At 38.3% G+C, this 21,093-nt stretch overlaps 1 protein-coding gene across 1 annotated transcript in view; it reads right to left on the reverse strand.

Moving 5' to 3' along the window:
• The window catches only part of SCN1A (sodium channel, voltage gated, type I alpha subunit), a 162,648-nt gene extending 142,458 nt beyond the window's left edge, over positions 1-20,190 (reverse strand). The window contains exon 1 of the mRNA XM_011958029.1: positions 20,105-20,190. The gene's annotated coding sequence lies outside the window, so the exon portion shown is untranslated. The remainder of the gene's footprint in view (positions 1-20,104) is intronic.
• Positions 20,191-21,093: the final 903 nt, after the last annotated feature.

Below are 21,093 nucleotides of genomic sequence, written 5' to 3' on the forward strand. Positions count from 1 at the left end.
TTATGTTATATATTGTATTCTAAAATCGAGTCAGCTTGAAACATTCAGTCATACATAAAATCACAATTAATTATGTATATTAATCATTGGAAGTAAATATTTCATCCTCATTATTTTTTTTTGCCACCTAACACACTTCTTATTACAATCATTGCATGTGTTTTAGCATTTATCAACATAACCTTCAATATATAATCTTTCTCTTCCTTATTACAGGATGGTGAGATAGATACTATTAATGTTATTATAATTATAATTATTCCTATTTATAATTGAGAACACTGAAGCTTTCTGAGACTTATTGAGGTTTATTCAAGGCCACATAGCTTGCAAAGCAATAAAACTAAGGCTCTTGGTCCCAAGAGCCCAAAGAATAATCCACTGTTCTTTGCAACGTATCTAAAAGTTCACCACTTTTTCCTGTTCTAGAATCACATAAAAGTAATTTTGATTTCTATGTTTACAAAACATTTACTAGCCCTTAATTATGGACTAATCGGGTCCATCTTGTGGATCCATCTTTTTATCTATAAAAGAAAGAAATTAAGTAAGATAATTTCCTGCTCTAGCTCAAAAACTCTATCCAGTGCTTTCCCAAAAGCCAGTCAGAGTAGCATGAACACATTCATTTGAAGTTACTCAGTGTCTGGGAAATGATGATGTCCAGTATTTGGTAGAGTCAGAGCAAAGTTGAAAGAAGCTGAGGAGACTGGTGATCAACAACTGGTAAACAATTACCAAGATGTTAGAGATGAAAAGGGAGTGGGAACTGCATGAACTAACAGGCGATTTTTTTTTAGAATAATATATTCCATATGAATAGTACTTACCGTTTAGATATGTAGAAATACAAAATAAGAACATCCCTGGCCACATGTTTTAATGAATTTTAATTGCATATTATAGGTGCCAAATTTTCTGAGTGTCTGCTCTTAATTCCCCCAATAGTCCTTCTCCCCTAATCCTTAGTGTAAACCTACCCTCTTGCTACAGAGGACTGGAGCAGGAGAGGGTATCTATGCAGCTGACCTGGTCAAAGAGAGCCACTACATGTGATTCTGGCAGCTGTGGGGACAGCCTTCCCTTACCGTGGGGACTCAGGACCAGGTGGGCCAGGATGCTGAGATAAAGCAGTCACACAGATGTGGAGGAAGAAGTGACAAAAGACAAAAGACGGAGCCAGAAAACTCCCTGGGTTCCCAGTAGTGTTCCTGTTTCCACCTCCAGTCTACTCAAGACCCAAACACTTTCTTGATGTTGAGTTCCATAATAAACTCAAACTCCATTTTTGCTTAATTGAACTTGGTTTCTGTTAGTCTATGGAGGCCTAACCACTTCATTAGCTTCAAGGAAGCTGCCAGTACTGCATCTATCAAGTATTATTCATATTCTGGGCATCTGCCACTTCATTTATTCACTTCTTCATGCACCTGATATATGCCAGGCACTTTTCCAGGTACTTAAGTAACATCAGCGAACAAACCAGATCAAAACCCCTCCCTTTGTGGAGTTTACATTGACATGTCAGTCATACGGAAAGGTACAATGCGTTCAGCGTGCACGCTACCCTTCTTCTGCCTTGATGTCTTTGTTCACAACCTTCACTTCTCTTGGCAGACCTTTCATCCATCTACATGTAGCAAATTCTACCAATATTTTAAATGTCTGGATCAAATATTCTGTCTTCTTCAACGTCTTTTCTATTTTCTCAGCAGATAGAATTCTTTTTTCTTTTGTTAATTATGGAACAATTTTATGTTTTATCTTATGAAACATGGTCACTTGACAAGTTGAAAGCATTGTGCATAAGGAAATAAATGACTATTCTCATACAGTCTCTGAGAAAAGGCCAATATCCCAAGCATGGCCCAAAGAGTACTATTAACTAACAGCTCATCATTCTGTACACAGACATGTCATTCATCAGAGCTGAAGCAGTTTTACAGTATTAGTAACTTTAAATATTCCATGTTTAAGGCTAAGCATAAAGACAAAATATGAGATTTTTATTAAACTAGTATAATATGCACTTAAAATCACATATTTATTTTTTAAAGTTAGCAAAAGATATTAAAACAAAACTCTGTGCTACCTTATATCGCTACTGCACTTGTCCCACTTGACCTTGTGCTAAGAGTTTTATGTATGTATTTTATTTGGCTCCCAGAATGCAAACTCCCTGTGGAACCAGCTTTACATTTTACTTGTTTTTTTGTAGATTAATGTATTGAGAGATAATTTTGTCTCTTTCTCACTGTTACGTTTCCAACTTCAAAAAACGAAAAAGTAATCTTCCTCTGCCCCCATCGGTAAAGTTAGCCATTCCAGGAAACCCTTCATAATCTTGTTTCAGAAGTTGAAAAAAATTAGCTGTTCACTTCCTAGGTGACAATACTTCCATCTGCGAATGAATGGACTTGCTAAACTGGCCTGGAGGTGTGGCTGTGGCTTTTTTATGAGAGTTCCTAACAAGGGAAAGAGAATAAAGGCATAAGATGTCATTTAGTCTTTGTAAGCCTCTGTCTCTGTCCTGAGAATGTGGTTGTTACTTGGTTATTGCTCTGCTGGTTGCACTGCTCAGTGCCAAAACATAAAAGGGAATATTACAGTGGGACATCATCTCTGTCAATAGATCTTGGGTATTAAAAAGAGAGTGAGGTCACTCAGGTGGAAAAAGCTGTGCCAGGTAATTTTGTCTGTTAGTTTTAAGACATATAGGAGAGTCTCTTGATTCCATTAGATCTTGAAAGAGTTCAAAGAGAGAACTGCCTTATTATCAGAGGACTGAGGAATCAGTGTAATTAGTATCTGAATATTATTTAATATTTTCTTGCATAGAAATTAAAGGCAATTTGTTATCAAAAACATTCTTTCAAATGTCTATCTCCTGGAGTTGTGGAGTTCTGAAATTTTAGCCAGCTGCCTTATAAAGAGAATTTATTAATTAACTTTATGCCTGCCAAGGAGAAGGAAGCCATTCTTGATTTTTAGCCAAAAATTTCCCAAAGTAATGGCCAAATCATTATGTTTTGGGTTCTGGATTCTCTTGTTTAGAGTTATCAATGACATTTGAGTTTTAAGGCAGAAATGTTTCTGAATTCCCCTGTCATTTGTTTGGGAATCTATAGTCACTGAGCAACATGAAGCTGGGTCTCCCCTCTCTTCCCACCACAGGAAAGGAATCGGAGGCTGGAGGCGAACTTGGGTCCCTTGGGGTGGTATCCCATAGGAGGCGGTGGTGACAACAGACAAGTCTAGATGTTAGCAGGCCTTCTGATGAAGTTGGGGAGTGATCCCAACACAGAGAGCAAATGCTAGAGTTAGGATTTCAACTCAGACCTTATGATTTTAAATCTACAGGACCACTGTTATCACTACAAATCCTGGTTTTGTCCCCTTTTGATTGGAGTAATCAGATAAAGCACACTACTAATGTGATCCTTGGTAAATGTAATTTACTACTTAGGTACTTTGCTTTTGTAGATGTCAATTTCCTCGTTTTCTTTTTTTTTCTTTTGGTAAATGCAGCATTTTGCAAAAATTTACTACCAATTCCTTGCTCTCACAAAGCATTTACCAACACTGTGCCACTATTTCAGAAATAGAAACCAAATCCTAGCAGAAAATGATAAACTCATATATTTCCTTTTGAGATTAACCTGCCCTTTTGAAAGGAAGCCAGAAATGAATGTGAAATTTATTTTCTATTAGACAAATAAATGCAGAAACTGCAATTAAGGACTCTTTTTTAGGACTAGAGGCAACTAGTTGTTCTGCAAGTTTAAAGTTACAATTTTTTGATGGCAAAAATTGGCCAACTGATTTCAAAATACTTATAGGTACTAAAGTGGACTTTTGAAACTGTGGTAAAGTCCATACATTCCATAAATTAATAAAACAAATAATCAGCCATTTTTTTCAAATATGATATAAAAATATCTAAGGGCTCCTCCCCTCCGCTGCATCTGGAATTCACTGAATCAAAGCTGTTATAGACTTGCATTTTTTGATGCACAGATAACCACTTTTTAAATCACTTGTAATATAATGAACATAAATAACTGAATTTTTTCTTACAGATTTGATTCTGAAGTATTTTTGAAGTATAGTTAGAATCAATGTGTTTGTGGGCACACATTAAACTCTTTAAAATTTTATTAAAAGTTTTTTTAAAATCCTTAAAAGACAGAGAATACCAGTTCTCTCTCTCTCTCTTTCCGGTAGTGGAGAAGAAAAAATAGTATAGGCTTTTCTTAACTCACCACAATGCAGTAATTAAAAGTGAGAGAGAAAGGAGGGAAGTTGGGGGATTATGATGGAGATAATCAGATTCCCCAGTTGCCCTCTGCCTTCCCTGCTGTCGAGACAGGGCATATTCTGGCACAGGAGCCAGAATTATGTCTGCAGGTGATTATTTCAAGGAAGCAGTTACTCCTTGTTCGAAGATTCACTGCAATTTCCTTTCAATTACATAGGCAGCCACTGGTGTTGGAGAAGGAAATAACAATATTCCCAAACCAAATAAGTAGGTTTTATGAACAAGACAGAATAATACATGAACCTGATTTCTCGAAGAGAAATTAAGTATATGAACGTCAATCATCTGACGAGATTAGCATTACAATATAGGTTCAGAATGAGTATTGAATCACAAAGTTACTTTTTATCACTTTATATAATAGCATTGCTCCTTTGATTATATCACCAACCGAGCAGCACTTCAAAAATGACTGTGGTGCTCTGTATATATTTTTAATTTTAAATCCTTTATTATTTTGGGGCCTGGTTTATATGTGATCTTTTCTTCTTCAGCTAATGTGTAAGAAGACATTATCAATATTTAGTGAAGATGACACTAAAATGCTGTTTTTCTAAACAAACTCTTTGCCTTTTCCTAAACAAGCAGGGAGCCATTATGCCTTCACTGTTTCACTTCCTTTGTTGCCTCTGTTTGCAGGACCCTTTCTTCTTTGACCACATCTTCCTCCACCCTCTATCTGTGCACCTCCCCGCTGTCTAACCCCACTCAATAATCTCTTTGAGAGTAAGAACTATGACTTATTTTTTTGTCATTGTTCCCAAAACATATCCCAAGTCTGTGGTAGAATTAAGGTAGTTTCTGGAGAGAACCTGATAACATCTGCTGAGTATTGATGAATAACCATTCCAGAATAGAATTCCAACAAAACTCTCGAGCAGGATAAAATAACTTTGTGAACCTCATAAAAAAGAATGTCAATTTACATAAATCATTACCATTTCTTTATGGATAGAGTTTTGCTAATCATTGAGAAATTATGGAACTGGAAAGTTCTCAGAGATAAACCAGGCAAGGGTTCTTATTTTGGATATGAGGAAACTGATGCCAAGAGAGGTGCAGTGACTTGTCCAAGGTCACATAGATAGTTTTATACCACAAAGGTCCATTCAAGTGTTTCCACAGTTGAACTCTAAAGAAAATTAATATTGAGAAAGGTACATCAGCACATAAGAAGCAAAATGGAAATGAGTGAAGTATTTCTAGATATGCCACAATTGATTTTCACTCATGTTTTGACAGAGAGATGGATGTGATGAAGGGTATGAGTGCAGTTACTGTTTAAGAAGGTGATGGACTAACCAACATTGGTTTTAGTGAAGAATAAAGAAAGTGACTGTCCTTCAATCTAGCTCCACATGCTGTTCTTAAATATTAACCACAAAGTGCTCAAGCCCAAGGGCACGAGCTCTGGGTACGCAGAGTGTAGCATTGACAGCTTTCAGGAATGCAGGCCCAAAGAGAGCCCCAGAAAATATCCAGGAAGCAAACTATCTTGAAGTTCTATACTTTCCTTGAATGCCAAGATGAAATCTAAAAATATGTGTTCTGCTTTTTTAGTCTCATAAACCATATTTATATGATACTTATCTGTCATATGGGGAGACAAAATTCAACATTTCACATGCCTGAGCTTCATACCCCTCCTTTAAATATATCAAGATTTCATAAAGCTTTGGTTCTTCAGAAAAGAAAAGATCAAGGTACATCACAATATTTAAAGCATTATCTCCATATCTATTGCCACAGGAGGATAAAGAGAAAATAAACATAAATGTAAATAATGAAAATGCCTGAGCAATCATAAAGTATGAAGTTACTGTGTGGATTCTATTCTGTGTTTCTGTGTTTTTTCCTTTACTCTTAAGTCAGTTAAACATAATGCTTGGATTCTTTCCTGATTTATTTCATTCAGCAATCCCCCCAGCCCCCGACATCCCTTGCAAAGATAAATCAACAAAAGCTATTACCAAGAACAATATGATTGATTACTTATTGGAACTCAAATACCAATTTTCCATTTAAATATATCTTTATATCAACCACCTCACTTGCCTACCTATTGAAGAGTTTCAATTAGATTTTTTTTATAAAGAGGACTTTCTTTACTCTAAAGGATATAGCTAATATTTATGAAGACAACGCTTTATTTACAGAATAAAACTGAACTTTGCCATAACTTAGCATAAGCAAATATGTAGTTCCTGTTTCCCTAAAGGATTCCTGTCAACATCTTTTTCCTTTCATGTTCAAAGGCAGAAAGCCATTGGCTTTACCAGGAACACAGCAAAGCCATCCGTAAAGTATGCAAGTGTCGCTGGAATTAGGTATTACCATATTTCTTGGGGAAATGAACACTTTTGACACATCTGTATGCAGTTCCAATCTTCGGATATCAATTTACAAACTCACATAAATTACATTTGGTTACATCTTTTGTTTTTGTCTCTTTCCTTGAGAAAAGCAAGAATTCTACTCTAGGCCAAATAATGGACAGAGATCATTAGGGCCCACTCCAGGGATTGAGGCCCATTAGAAGAGATTGGCAAGTGAGTAGGGAAAAGGTACGTCGGGGGACAGAAAATAATCACATTTAGCCTAGTTCTCCTGGAGATTCCTTGGAAATTTTGGGGCCCATGAGCTCAGGTGCTGCTTCTGGGATTGCCCCTATTCGTATCAAATAGCAGAGAACTGAGATGCTTACCCACACTTGAGATTTGGATGTAAGTATGGGATAGAGGTGCTAGGCAGCTGCACTTTCATGCCTCAGTGCAGTCTCTCATACCTGTTCATCTGCAGTGGCGTGAAAGGCAAACAGATTCCTCTGCTCGTTATGGGTTGTTGAAATAACAGAACCACTTGGTCTCAACATTTTCTATGACACTTGATACATAAGGAAGCTAAGAGACTAAAAGTCCTTGTTTCTATATTCCACTAGGTCTTTTTGAAAGTCTCTTTTACATTCTGGTTGCTATCATGACATCAAAGTTACCTGTATTCCTCATCTTTGTGGGGAAGAGCAGGCTAAATAAAGTAGGTAAGGACACCTTCTGAGTCTGCACCCCTTTAACTGACACATAGGGGATGTGGCCCTTGATGTTTCTGCTTCCCTCATTCTTTCTGCAACTAAGCAAATATAGAATGTGGATTTTCCCATGCACTTAGCAAGGATGAAACTCAGTGATCATTTGCTCTACTTCACACGGTAGTTGTTTCTAAGATTACATATCATACGTATGCATATATATATATATATATATATGTTATGTTGTGCTACACACACGCAACTGTTAATGAGTGTTCTATCCCCCCTTTTCTTGTCTCTCTGCTCTCTAGGACAGCAGTAGCTTTATATGTATCTCCATCTGCCCTAAGTCTCCTCTCTTGGGCATCACAAACAGAGTTACCCTTCTATGAACCATCTATTGCTTTAAAATTATACCTCGGATGCAGTCAGGTTCCTAGCAGAAAGTAGATGGTACATTCAAAATGGTTAAAATAAAAACAATTATGGAGAAACTATTGACCAAGTTGATGAGTGCCCGGGAACTAGCAATAGAGAGAGCCAATGCCATTCCAGGCAAGAGTGAAAGAGTGGCACCAGATTCCAATGAGAGTTAGAGCTTTAGAAGACTCGACCAAGAAGCTTAACTAAAGAGGAACGCAGCTGTTTTTTTAAGCTAGAAAGTGAGGTGTGGTGGGGGAGACTCTTCAAATTTCTGCTAATGCCTGTCTTGGGCTGCATTCAAAGCCATCTGAGAATGTTTTTTCCAAGTTAGCAGATGTGAAGGGTTGGTGGGAACTGGAGAAAATAACGATGTGTCTCATCTTATCTCTAAAAGCATATCTTTTTCTTTGCTTAAAAAGCAAAACACGTGTTTAAAATATTTTACAGAGATGAACAAAACTGTTTATGAGAAAAGATCCTATTTAGTACCCTAACCCTTAGTACAGTGCCTAGTATACGGTAGTGTATGATAGGGTTTGGCTGTGTCCCCACTGAAATCTCATCTTGCATTGTAACTTCAGCAATTCCCATGTGTCATGGGAGGAACCTGGTGGGAGGTAATTAAATCATGGTGGCGAGTCTTTCCTGTGCTGTTCTCATGATAGTGAGTAAGTCTCACCAGCTATGATGGCTTTAAAAATGGAATTTTGCTGACACGGCTGTCTTTTTGCCTGCTGCCATCCACGTGAGATGTGACTTGCTCCTCGTTGCCTTCTACTGTGATTGTGAGGCCTCCCCAGCCATTTGGAACTGTAAATTCAATAAACCTCTTTCTTTTGTAAATTGTCACATCTCGCGTATGTCATTATCGGCAGCTTGAATTGGTACTGGGAGTGGGGCACTGCTAAAACATTCCCAGAGCCCAACAAATGCTGGAGCCCTGGAAGAAGGGCTACTAGTGGGAGCACTGGACTCCAAGGAATGCAGACCAGGGAAGAGAGTGTTGGGAGTAATAAAATGTGGGTTAGAAGTGGAATAACGGACAAGTAGAGGGAAAGACTTTCAAAGTCCACTTTCCATGGACTGAGTAACTTGGGGGCCTTTACCCATTGGCTTTGAATGCAGCCCAAGACAGGCAGTGTACTGGGAGTGGGGCACTGCTAAAAAGATTCCTGAAAATGTGGAAGCCACTTTGGAACTGGGTAACAGGCAGAGGTTGGAACAGTTTGCAGGGCTCAGAAGAAGACAGGAAAATGTGGAAAAGTTTGGAACTCCCTAGACACTTGTTGAATGGCTTTGACCAAAATGCTGATAGTGATATGGACAATGAATTCCAGGCTGAGATGGTCTCAGATCGAAATAAGTAACTTGTTGGGAACTGGAGCAAAGGTGACTCTTGTTATATTTTAGCAAAGAGACTGGTGGCATTTTGTCCCTGCCCTAGACATTTGTGGAACTTTGAACTTGAGAGAGATGATTTAGGGTATGTGGTGAAAGAAATTTCTAAGCAGCAAAGCATTCAAGGGGTGACTTGGGTGCTATTAAAAGCATTCAATTTTAAAAGGGAAACAGAGCATAAAAGTTTGGAAACTTTGCAGCCTGACAATGCAATAGAAAATAAAACCCCATTTTCTGAGGAGAAATTCAAGCTAGCTGCAGACATTTGCATAAGGAATGAAGATCTGAATATTAATCCCCAAGAAAATGAGGAAAATGTCTCCAGGGAATTCAGAGGTCCTCATAGAAACCCCTCCCATCACAAGCCTGGAGGCCTAGGATGAAAATGTGGTTTCATGGGCCAGGGCCAGGGTTCCCATGCTGTGTGCAGCCTAGGGACTTTGTGCCCTATGCCTCAGCCACTCCAGCTGTGGCTGAAAGGGGCCGACATAGAGCTTGGGTCATGGCTTCAGAGGGTGCAAGCCTCAAGCCTTGGCAGCTTCCACGTGGTGTTGAGACGGCAAATGCACAGAATCAAAAACTGGGGTTTGAGAACCTCTGACTAGATTTCAGAAGATGTATGGAAATGCCTAGATGCCCAGGCAAAAGTTTGCTGCAGGCATGGGGCCCTCATGGAGAACCTCTGCTAGGGCAGTATAGAAGGGAAATGTGGGGTCAGAACCCCCACACAGAGTACCTACTAGTGCACCACTTGGTGGAGCTGTGAGAAGAGGGCCACCATCCCCCAGACCCCAGAATGGTAGATCCACTGACAACTTGCACTGTGTTCCTGGAAAAGTCACACTCAATGCCAGCCCTTGAAAGCAGCCAGGGGGAAGTCTGTACCCTGCAAAGCAACAGGTGTGGAACTTCCCAAGACCATGGGAACCCATCTCTTGCATCAACGTGACCTGGATATGAGACATGGAGTCAAAGATCATTTTGGAGCTTAAAGATTTGACTGCCCTGATGGATTTCAGACTTGCATAGGGCCTGTAGCTCCTCTGTTTCGACCAGTTTCTCTCATTTTGAATGGCTGTATTTGCCCAATGCCTGTACTCCCATTGTATCTAGGAAGTAACTAACTTGCTGTTGATTTTATAGCCTCATAGGCAGAAGGGACTTGCCTTGAGACTTTGGACTGTGGACTTTTCAGTTAATGCTGAAATGAGTTAAGACTTTGGAGGACTGTTGGGAAGGCAAGATTGGTTTTGAAATGTAAGGACATGAGATTTGGGAGGGGCCAGGGATGGAATGATATGGTTTGGCTGTGTCCCCACCCATATCTCATCTTGAATTGTAAGTCCCACCATTCCCATGTGTCATGGGAGGAACCCAGTGGGAGGTATTTGAATAATGGGGGTGCGTTTTTCCTGTGCTGTCCTCATGATAGTGAATTAGTTTCACAAGATCTAATGGCTTTAATAATGGGAGCTTGCCTGCAAAATCTCTCTTTTTGCCTGCTGCCATCCATATGAGATGTGACTTGCTCCTCCTTGCCTCCAGCATGGTTGTGAGACCTCCCCAGCTATGTGGAACTATGAGTCCAAGAAACTTGCTTTTCTTTTGTAAATTGCCCAGTGTATTAGTTCATTTTCATGCTGCTAATAAAGACATACCTGAGACTGGGTAATCATGGCAGAAGGTGAAAGGCACATCTTACGTGGCAGCAGGCAAGAGAGAATGAGAACCAAGTAAAAGGGGAAACCCCTTATAAAACCATCTCATGAGACTTATACACCACCGCAAGAACAGTATGGGGAAAACCACTCCCATGATTCAGTTATCTCTCACCAGCTCCCTCCCGCAACACATAGGAATTGTGGGAGCTACAATTCAAGAAGAGATTTGAGTGGGGCACAGCCAAATCAGCAGGTAGATAGGAATAAATATATTGATATTCAAGCAGTACTATTTTTAGATCAATTCTAAGAATAATTTTAGAAAAATAATAATTGTTGTTAATTTTGTTGAGGACTTAATATATTTTGGGACCTTCAAACCTCACAACAGTCTCATAAGATAGTTACTATTACTGTGTTATCTTCATGAATTTATAAATGAGGCAACTGAGGCTTAGAGTAGTTGAGCATCTTGGCCAAGATCACACAGTAACAAGGTGACTAAGTGTGATTCTGAAACCAGCAGTCTATCTCCAAAGTACCTAATCTTACCATAAGGCCATACTAAAACTCTCCACAATATCACATTATTAAAATTATGGTGGAAAGTCTCTGCAATTCAAGTTCACAGGCAAACAAACAGAAGACAATAGTCTTTCTTTACTGGTCAGGATTACATCGCATTAAGCTCATGTAAGGACATAATGGGGGAAGGATATTTCTACATGTAACTGACCCAAGATAGTTTAAGGTGTATGATAAAACTATAGCCTGCATTCTTGTCAAACATGTCAGGGGGCAGCCTGTGGCAGGGTGGGAGGGAGGCAAATGCAGATCTTCCTTCTTACTTGCCTCAGATTCTTCAATCTTCCATAGCAAGTGAAAGAATATAACTAGGTTTGGAAGTACTCTCACCAAGTTAACAAATACGCTAAACACAGGAGTAGTGAGGAGAGAAGCATGCCTCAGTCTGGCAAAGCTTCAGACTCCAGAAGTCTAAATTTGTTAGAAATGAAAAAGCTAACAAAGCAGAACTGCTGATTGTGAACACTTGACAGTAAGATTCCTTTGGTGGAAGCTTTATGTTGCAAATATTATATTTAATTAGGTTTTTTTTTTTTTTTCTCAGTTCATTTTCTAAAAATAAGGGCTTTTTGGCTCTGCTTGATGTTTGTGAGGACACGGACCACACAAAACCGTGATACTTTCTGAATTTTAAAGCCTTGCTTCTCCAAGTGTGGCCACAGACTGGCAGCATCCCCACCTCTTGGGAGCTTGTTGAAAATGTGGTCTCTTTGGCTCCACCCAGACCTTCTAAATAAGAATGTGCATTTTAACAAGATTTCCCCAGGTGATTCCATGCGTATTGGTATTTGAGAAGCCCTGACTGTCACATCTGGCCTCAGCTCTTAAAGCCTACTCACTTCTTTCTGCATCTTGAACATGTAAATCAGCCACTCTGCCCTGCTCACCAGTCCCTGGGTGTTCCCATTCCCCTTTGCAGCCCTGCTTGTACATACTATTTAGATACACCAAGCAAACACCCAATCTACTCTTCTAAGTCACATTTTTAATGTCAATTGACTTGAGTGGCTCTTTAAATAAAAACTAACTTTCCAGTTTCTCTTCCCTCAGGCACAGTCTGCAGTGGCAATCGCTGTTATTAGTATTTTTTAAAATCTTCTCTAAAATTCTTGTGTATATCCAAGCATCCAAAATATACATGTTTTACATTTTTCTTTTTTCGAAATAACTTTGTACCAGACACCAGGCATGGTGGTTCACGCTTGTAATCCCAACAATTTGGGAGGCTGAGGTGGGAGGATTGCTTGGGGCCAGTAGTTCAAGACAAGCCTGGGCAACATACTGAGAACCTATCTCTACAAATATTTTTTAAAAAAGAAAGTAAAACATCACACAATATATATGACTGTAAACCTAGTTTAAATTACATAATTTATCTCTAATTAGTTCACTTATTATTGCTTCAAATATTTTGTTCTGTATATAGATGGATACACCAAAGTTTATTTAATCAGTTCTCAGATGATAAACACTTATGTTATTTTCTTTCTTTCTTTCTTTCTTTCTTTCTTTTTTTTTCTTTTTTTTTGCTATTTCAAACAATGCTGATGTATACATTTCTTTACAATTGCATTTCGCACTTTTGCAAGTTTTCCTTTAAGATCTAGTCTCAGGAAATGGTTCTGTCAGGTGGAAGGGTATGTGCCTTTTAACCTAGTAGATATCAATAGATTTCCCTCCAAAGGTGTGGCATCATTTTATATTCCAGAACAGCATAAGGCACCTGTTTCCATCACTAGAAATTATCAAATTTTTTCTTTGTTGACTGGGAGGTAGAATCTAGGCTGTCTTAAATTTATCCAGGAATTTCTCTGAGGCATTTATGAGTAGACACACAAAGAGGGTGGAGGAGAAAGAGGAAGTGCATTCTAAGAAGAGGAGATATCATGTAGGACATATGTAAAGTTGGGTCTGTGGAAGTGGCTACAGTCTGGAGAGGTAGGCAGACAGCCAGATCAGAAGGGCCTGGCATACCTGCTAAAGAGGGAAAACTGGAATCGCATTCTCAAGGAATCCATGAGAATATGGTATTGAGAAGATAAAACCAAACTGTTTGTTTTTTATTCCCACAAGTTTGGAGGAGCCATCTATTTCTTGTCAGGGCATTGACTGATAATAGTTGTGTCTTTATAATTGGCTTATTTTCTCCTAAAACTCAATTTAGACAAAGTAAGTGCGGGTGTGGGAAGGTTGGCTACTTGTTAGGAAGCAACATTTGGTAAATCTGGAGGCCAAACCCAAAACTTTTTTATTTTTATGTTCCTGGTTATGCTTACTAATATAAAGTTAATTGTAATGCTTTTCCTAGAAGCTGTACATCTGAAATCAAAACACTCTATCACTGCTACTTTCCCTTCTCCCAGTATGAGATAACAATAATATTCTTTAGGAAGTTTCATATGGAAGGTTGGTACCTGTTGTACTTGCCTTACAGCTCTGAATAAAATAATTCCAACAGAACATTGACAACTATTAGAATCCAATTTCACTGTCTCACTTGCTGATATGGGGGCTGTGTCCCCACCCAAATCTCACCTTGAATTATAATAATCACCATGTGTCAAGGGTGAGACCAGGTGAAGATACTTGAATCATGGGGGCAGTTTTCCCCACACTGTTCTAGTGGTAGTAAATAAGTCTCACGAGATCTGTTGGTTTTATAAATGGGAGTTCTCCTGCACAAGCTCTCTTGCCTGCAGCCATGTAAGGCGTGTCTTTGCTTTTCCTTTGCCTTCTGCCATGATTATGAGGCCTCCCCAATCATGTAGAACTGTTAGTCCATAAAACCTCTTTCCTTTATAAGTTACCCAATCTTGGGTATGTCTTTATTACCAGCATGAAAACAGACTAATACACTCGTTGAATATAAAACAGAAATAAAAAGAGAATGCCACTTTATCAGAAAGCTATAATTTCATTTGAAACAAAACAAGAAATATTAATTTTTTCAGAACTCAGCATTTTTATCAAACAACTTCCGGATCCTGAGACATGTGTGACTGATGATGTATTTCCGGGTACATGAGGAAAACAAAAACATTCAGACCTTTACGCATCCTCAATAATCAACACATCTCCAAAATGACTCTATTAAATCTAATCACCTTGGATTTGGTTGATGTTTGGATGACGATATTGCCAAGCTAAACTCCTTTACATAGAATATTCTAATCAGAAAAACGTCTGAGGAATCATCTAATTCAGGCTCTCAGTTGACAAAGAATTTATTTTACTTTTGTAAAAATGTGTTTGGCTTTATATGCAGGTTTCTCAAAAAACCTTGAATAATTATTTTCTGAAATAATGTTCTAAATTGGAATAAAAGATCATTCGCGTTCACCTTGGGTATTCGCTTTAAGATTGAAGAGGGAAGTGACTTTGTGATCCAAGTTTGTGACATTGTATTTTAAAGGAGGAATTGGTATTTGATGTTGGGAACAATTTTTCAGGTTCAAAGTCTGAAAACATCTCTGTATCAAACCCAAAGAGATTTTCTCAAGTGGAATAAAGTGAAACAAAGAAAGTAGCATTAGCAGTTGCGAGTTGCAGAGAGTTCTTTTTAAAATTTGTTCTTCGGTTCTTCTAGGCCTCATTTGCAAGTTGCTACTTAATTAACTAGGGTGGATAATGTTAGGTAAAGTCCAAAATGTAAAGGAACTACACAGCAATACCGACATTTCAGTATTTCTTCAATAAAAGTTACTGACTCTCTCTATATGTCAAGCACTAGAGGGTACCAGTGAAAAGAGATGGTGTGTTGCTATGTTCTGCATTTTTATTGATGAAAACAGAGAAGTTGGCTGGGTTATCAATGTAGTACCTCTGGTAAAGCTCAAGTATAGGTAAATTTAATTCAATCTTGTGTTTGAATTATTCCCTCTTAAGAGGGAAATAATCCTATTCCCATGCAGTTTTTTGAGGGCACTAAGTGATAGAATGCATGTGACTATGACTAGTATAATAGTGTGTTAAAATCATTCTGTAATACATATACAGGAAAATTAATTAAGCATATCATACAAATAAATGTATAAGCCAGGTAAATGCATGAATCCTAGGAATAAAGCAAAGCATTGCTAATATCTCTGAAGGTCTTAGAGCATGAAGACTCTTGAGACAGGTCTTTATAAAAAATCACTTAGAAATTATACTTACCAATGTGTTCAAACTACATGAACTATTGAGTTTTGCTTTGTAGGATAGTGGAACAAGAAGTGAATTTGGCATTTGGAGACCTTGAGCCTTTATTTTCTTACTGCAAAATGACAGAGATAATGGGGCCTATCTTTTAGAGTTGCTACGAGTCTCAGAAAGGATCATGGTTTTTGCTTTTTTGAGACAGAGTCTTGCTCTGTCACCCAGGCTTGAGTGCAGTGGCGCGATCTCAGCTCACCGCAACCTCCGCCTCCCGGGTTCACACGATTCTCTTGTCTCAGCCTCCTGAATAGCTGGGACTACAAGCGCGCACCACCACGCCTAGCTAATTTTTGTATTTTTTAGTAGATATGGGGTTTCACCATGTTGGTCAGGCTGGTCTCAAACTCCTGACCTCATGATCCGCCAGCCTCGGCCTCCCAAAGTGCTGGGATTACAGTTGTGAGCCACCGCACCGGCCTAAGTAATTTCTTTTTTTTTTTGAGATGGAGTCTCGCTCTGTCGCCCAGGCTGGAGTGCAGTGGCGTGATCTCGGTTCACTGCAAGCTCCGCCTCTGGGGTTCACGCCATTCACCTGCCTCAGCCTCCCAAGTAGCTGAGACCACAGGTGCCCACCACCATGCCAGGCTAATTTTTTTGTATTTTTAGTAGAGACAGGATTTTACCGTGTTAGCCAGGATGGTCTGGATCTCCTGACCTCGTGATCTGCCCGCCTCAGCCTCCCAAAGTGCTGGGATTACAGGCATGAACCACCACGCCCGGCCAGGATCATATTTTTTAAATTACTTTAAAATACAGATATAGTCATTCAAGTATGAGGTATTATTATTTTAGCAGAATTATAGCTACCTATATCTTATATTAGGTTCCTTAATCCACATGTATCTCAGAATAACACCTAATTTGAATTGTAGAACAGTATATTGAAAAGAATCTTTAACTGTTGGGAAAAAGTGTGTGTGTGTGTGTGTGTGTGTGTGTGTGTGTGTGTGTGTGTGTTTAGGCGTGCATGCATGTGTGTGAGGCTTGTCTGCTTCTGTCGCACATATCAGGTCCAGAAAATGTCATACTAAATTGCCAACTGGTTTAGGTAAAAATTCATGGAAAGGTATAATTTAAAATTCTGAGACTCTAGCTTGTAACATTTGTAATTTTAAGGCTAAAGACATGAAAATGAACTTAAATTCAATATTCCTTCCAACAGCCTATGGTTTTATAACTTTTTGATTACATGATATGACCCCAACTGCCTTCTATGTATGGTGAATGGTTCTAAATTGAAGGCCCTTTATCTTCTAAACTCTTTGATGAGTTTGGACATCTACATCTGGATATAAGAGCTGTGGAGAGACGGACTGCTTTCCACACTAAGAAGAGAAAAATTTGGAGTGTTCAGATCTCTCAGAGTGGGGATGAGGAGCAGAGATGGGATGGGGAAGGGAGAAAAGGCAGTAGAAGACCACATCTTTACTAGTATTTATTAAATTGAAAAGGTGATTGGTGTAGGTAAGTCTCTGTTAAAAACTAGTGACAGACAGACACTGGGTCACTTGAGAGTACATATGAAACCAGGATGCCAGGACACAGAGGATGATGTAAGACTTTAAGCCCCTGATAAGTTGCAGAAGGTTTTGGACTTCCACTGACTGTGGTATTGGTAGATATCTGAGCAAGATATCTACCAATAGATCATCACCTAGATCTTCAAGGGGGCAAACAGGTCCCACCTTATACCTGAGTTATACAAGTAAAACATATCTTCATTTATTTATAAGTTTTAACCTACCTACTTCCAAAAGGATAAATGGTATGTTTGTTGTATTATTTATTATGATGGAACTTTTCATAGGTGAGCTAATCTAGGTCAGTGGTTCTCAAATGAGGAGGAGGTCAGTTTTGCCTTTGAGAGAAAGGTATCAATGTCTGGAAATATCTTTGATCATCACAACTGAGGGTTTCTATGGGCACTTTGTGTGTAGAGGCAAGGATCCTGCTCAAAATTCCACAATGCCCAGGACAGACCCCACAGCGAAGAATATCTGACCCAAATGTCAATAGTACTGAGTTGAGAAACCCTGATGTAAGCCAACCTCTCATCTTAATAAATGAGAAGCTGAACATAAAAGAGGGTCAGCAATGTGTGCCAAATCACACAGTGAGCAAACAGATAAGTCCTCTAGTATTTTTCCTATCAGACTATTTAACTTCTAAGAGCTGAAGTTCTAAAATGGAACTGTTGGAAAATAGACTTTCTTTTGGACATATTTAGACTTAAGATATACTAAATAATTGCATAAATATTTAAAACATAGTACTGCTTACAGTAGGCTATCTAGGCAAAGATGAACATAGAAAATTTAATGACTGTGTATTTAACTATATACAGTAAAAACCATTTTTATAATATTTAACCAAATTACTTTCCAGCACAGTGGTTTTCAGACTTTAGCATGCCTCATAATCACCTGGAGGAAAGGCTTATACAAACACAGATTGCCAGGACGCATCCCTAGAGCTCCTGACTCAGTAAGTCTGTTGCGAGGCCCCAAAATCTGCATTCCTAGCAAGTTCCCAGGTAGTACTGATGTTGCTGGTTAGGAGACCCCACGTTGAAAACCACTGTCCTAGAATTTAGAAGGTACTTAGTAAATTTTGGCTTAATATTGTAAGTATTCAAACAATATAATCTCACCAAAAAAATGTAATCTCACTTTAGCACAGATTAATTAATAATGCTAATTCCCACTTAGAGGAATACAAAGATATATATGGTAGGATCAAAACTAATTTAAACTTCATTTAATTCAAATTCCCCATTTTAAAATGAAAAAATAATATATTTTAAGTTGATTATCATAAAGAAGAATCCCTTTTAGCAATAGCCAATAGAAACAATATTAAATGCAAATCAATTATAGACAATTTGAATACTGACATTGTTATCTGAAAGATACATAAACTCAAAGATTATAAGTACAATTAAGTATGTATCCATCATTTTTAACTTATGAGGAATAGTCTAAATGTCAAACTGAGTAAAACCTGGTCTAATGGGGCCCTTATCTCAAGCTATGTCTAGGGAAAATGCCTATTGACATCAGTAATATAAAATCAGGCCCTGGGGGACCATAATTGTCTCTTTAAATTATTTGGGAAAGCATGTACATGTTTAATCAACTAAATACAGCATACAATTCTAAGTGGTATATTTTCATCATAAATAATCAATGTGCTGCTGTTAATATGGTTAATTATAGAATGAAAATTACCTCCAAGGAAATTTATTTTTCTATCACTCATTTTCATTCCTTTAATTTTTAAAATGCAAGAATTTTTAGATACTTTAAAACTATCTGTTTATCTAGAAAGTATGTGCTAAGTAACCTGCTTCATGCCAGTCATCACTGAGAGACACCAAAACAAATGATTCATAGTTAACTTTCCATTTTGCTCTTTGAGATCATGCAGACAGTTTATGCAGACTTCACTTTCCTAACTCATGTCATCCTGTCCAAGGTACTGAACTTCGCTTGCCAAGGATGCATAGGAAGATAAACTGTCTCAAATGTGCTGCATTTGTCTTCAACTTATTAAATATCCATCTATCTTTTAGATTAGATGCCATCTGTTGTATTATCGTATCTGGTTAAATCTTATTTCTTCAACTTTTTAAATATCCATCTATCTTTTAGATTAGATGCCATCTGTTGTATTATCATATCTGGTTAAATCTTATTAAAATTCCTGGCCAATATATCACTCTGCTGCAGCAATTTTACCCTGCTACCTCTCCAGGCTTTTCTGCAGCATTCAATAAAGAGCCTGCTATTTTAACTAATTGCTGAGGCAGGACAGAGTGTGAGAGTCTAAAACAGAATCAGTGCTATATTGTTTCTACTTTTACCCATAGAGTGAACAACTGTTCATGTCAAACCTGGAATCATCCCTTCAGGTCTCCTAAACACAGTACAGTTTGAGCCAATGCAGTTAATCCACCCTCCTTCAGTGCTAGTGTTGAATGGCGCTTTTGCTGCAGTATTCACCTTGGAACTAAGTAGGCAGGATTCATTATTTGTTGAAGTCATCTAACTGTCAGTTTTTTTTCTTATATGATCACAAACAATCACAACAGAAGACAAATACAGGCATACATATAACTCACAAGGGAAGCAAATTTGCATTCAGAGACAAGGGCAACATAACAAGAACTGCAGTAAATCTCTTTGAGCTAATAGCCACATCTAATAATGCTCTCCTATAACATCTCCAATCAAATAAATTGTATTCAGAGTTTAAACATCAAATCTACATTCATTCCTTGATGGTTATAGATGACGTCCGATAAGCAAATTTGAATTTATGATTTATTTACTCCTTAAGTGTCTCAAAGCCAGGATTACTGGAAGACTTACTATGCTTATTCAAGCATGCTGACAAAACTGTAATCTCAGTAATTTCTCCCTGCAACTCTCAGCATGGCTGACAGGCATCTGCCAAGACTGTAGTACATAAACCGCTGAAACATGCAAAAATATTTACCCCCAAAAGATGTAGTAAAAGCTCAGCTTCCTCCAGCTTCCATAACCCCTGAAGTGTTAATCTGGAGGAACAGTTCCATGAGTTTCCACAGGCCAGCAGTGTGTCTCCTACACTTGACCTAGACAGCCTTACATAACGAAGCACCAGTGCTGGGGAGCTCTCTGAATGTCATCACCAGCAAGAGCAAGAAGTATTGGCAGCAGCAGGCAGCCAGGCAGGCTGGGAGTTTGCATGGAAATCATGAAGTCTTTCTTGTCTTCCTCTTTTGAAATATTTTGGAAGGAGAGTTAAGAATAGCTCAGAAACTGGTCTCATTCTTTTTGTGGGAAGAATGACCAGAAGCATCAAAGCTAAGTCTTCCAGCAAGTGCAAGACACCTCTTTCAGTGTTTGCAGTAACCTAACAAGAGTGAATTGCTATCAGTAAAGTCCTGTACCATGACACCCAGAATGAAGGAACTGGTAAAGCAAAGTAATAACTCAAAGACCATCACCGAGGGCTTTTGTCTACTTTTAACTCATTGTGGTGAGTAGAGGGAAATATGTGTATATGTAATGAGATAATTATTGGGGGTGTGAGTTGTTTTGCAGGATGATAACTAAAGGATTTGTAAATGGTGTTTATGTTCCTTAAATATCTTGTTTGTGAGCAAGGTAATAGGATATAAATTCAGAATGTGATGGGTTAAACTGGTTGTGTTTAATGTATTTCAACTTCTGAAATTCTTATGCAAGTAATAAGACAAGCAGATATCTGCCTATGGTGGGTTGCAGATAAATGTCAGATGTCTTAATTAATTACTTCTATTGTCTACACTGAAAAATAAGATCTTAATTTTAGCTTTCAGATTTTGCATATAATCAATCTTCTTTTAGACTCTGAAAATAATTTCTTATGAGGGAGCAAGAGGATCGCTGTGCTTTTGAGATAATCTGTGTTAGACTTACTCCTAGATATCTGAGGGATACTTTAAACAGCAAATGTAAAAC

This window comes from Colobus angolensis, unplaced genomic scaffold (assembly GCF_000951035.1).
Source record: "Colobus angolensis palliatus isolate OR3802 unplaced genomic scaffold, Cang.pa_1.0 Scaffold456, whole genome shotgun sequence".
Lineage (NCBI taxonomy): Eukaryota > Metazoa > Chordata > Mammalia > Primates > Cercopithecidae > Colobus > Colobus angolensis.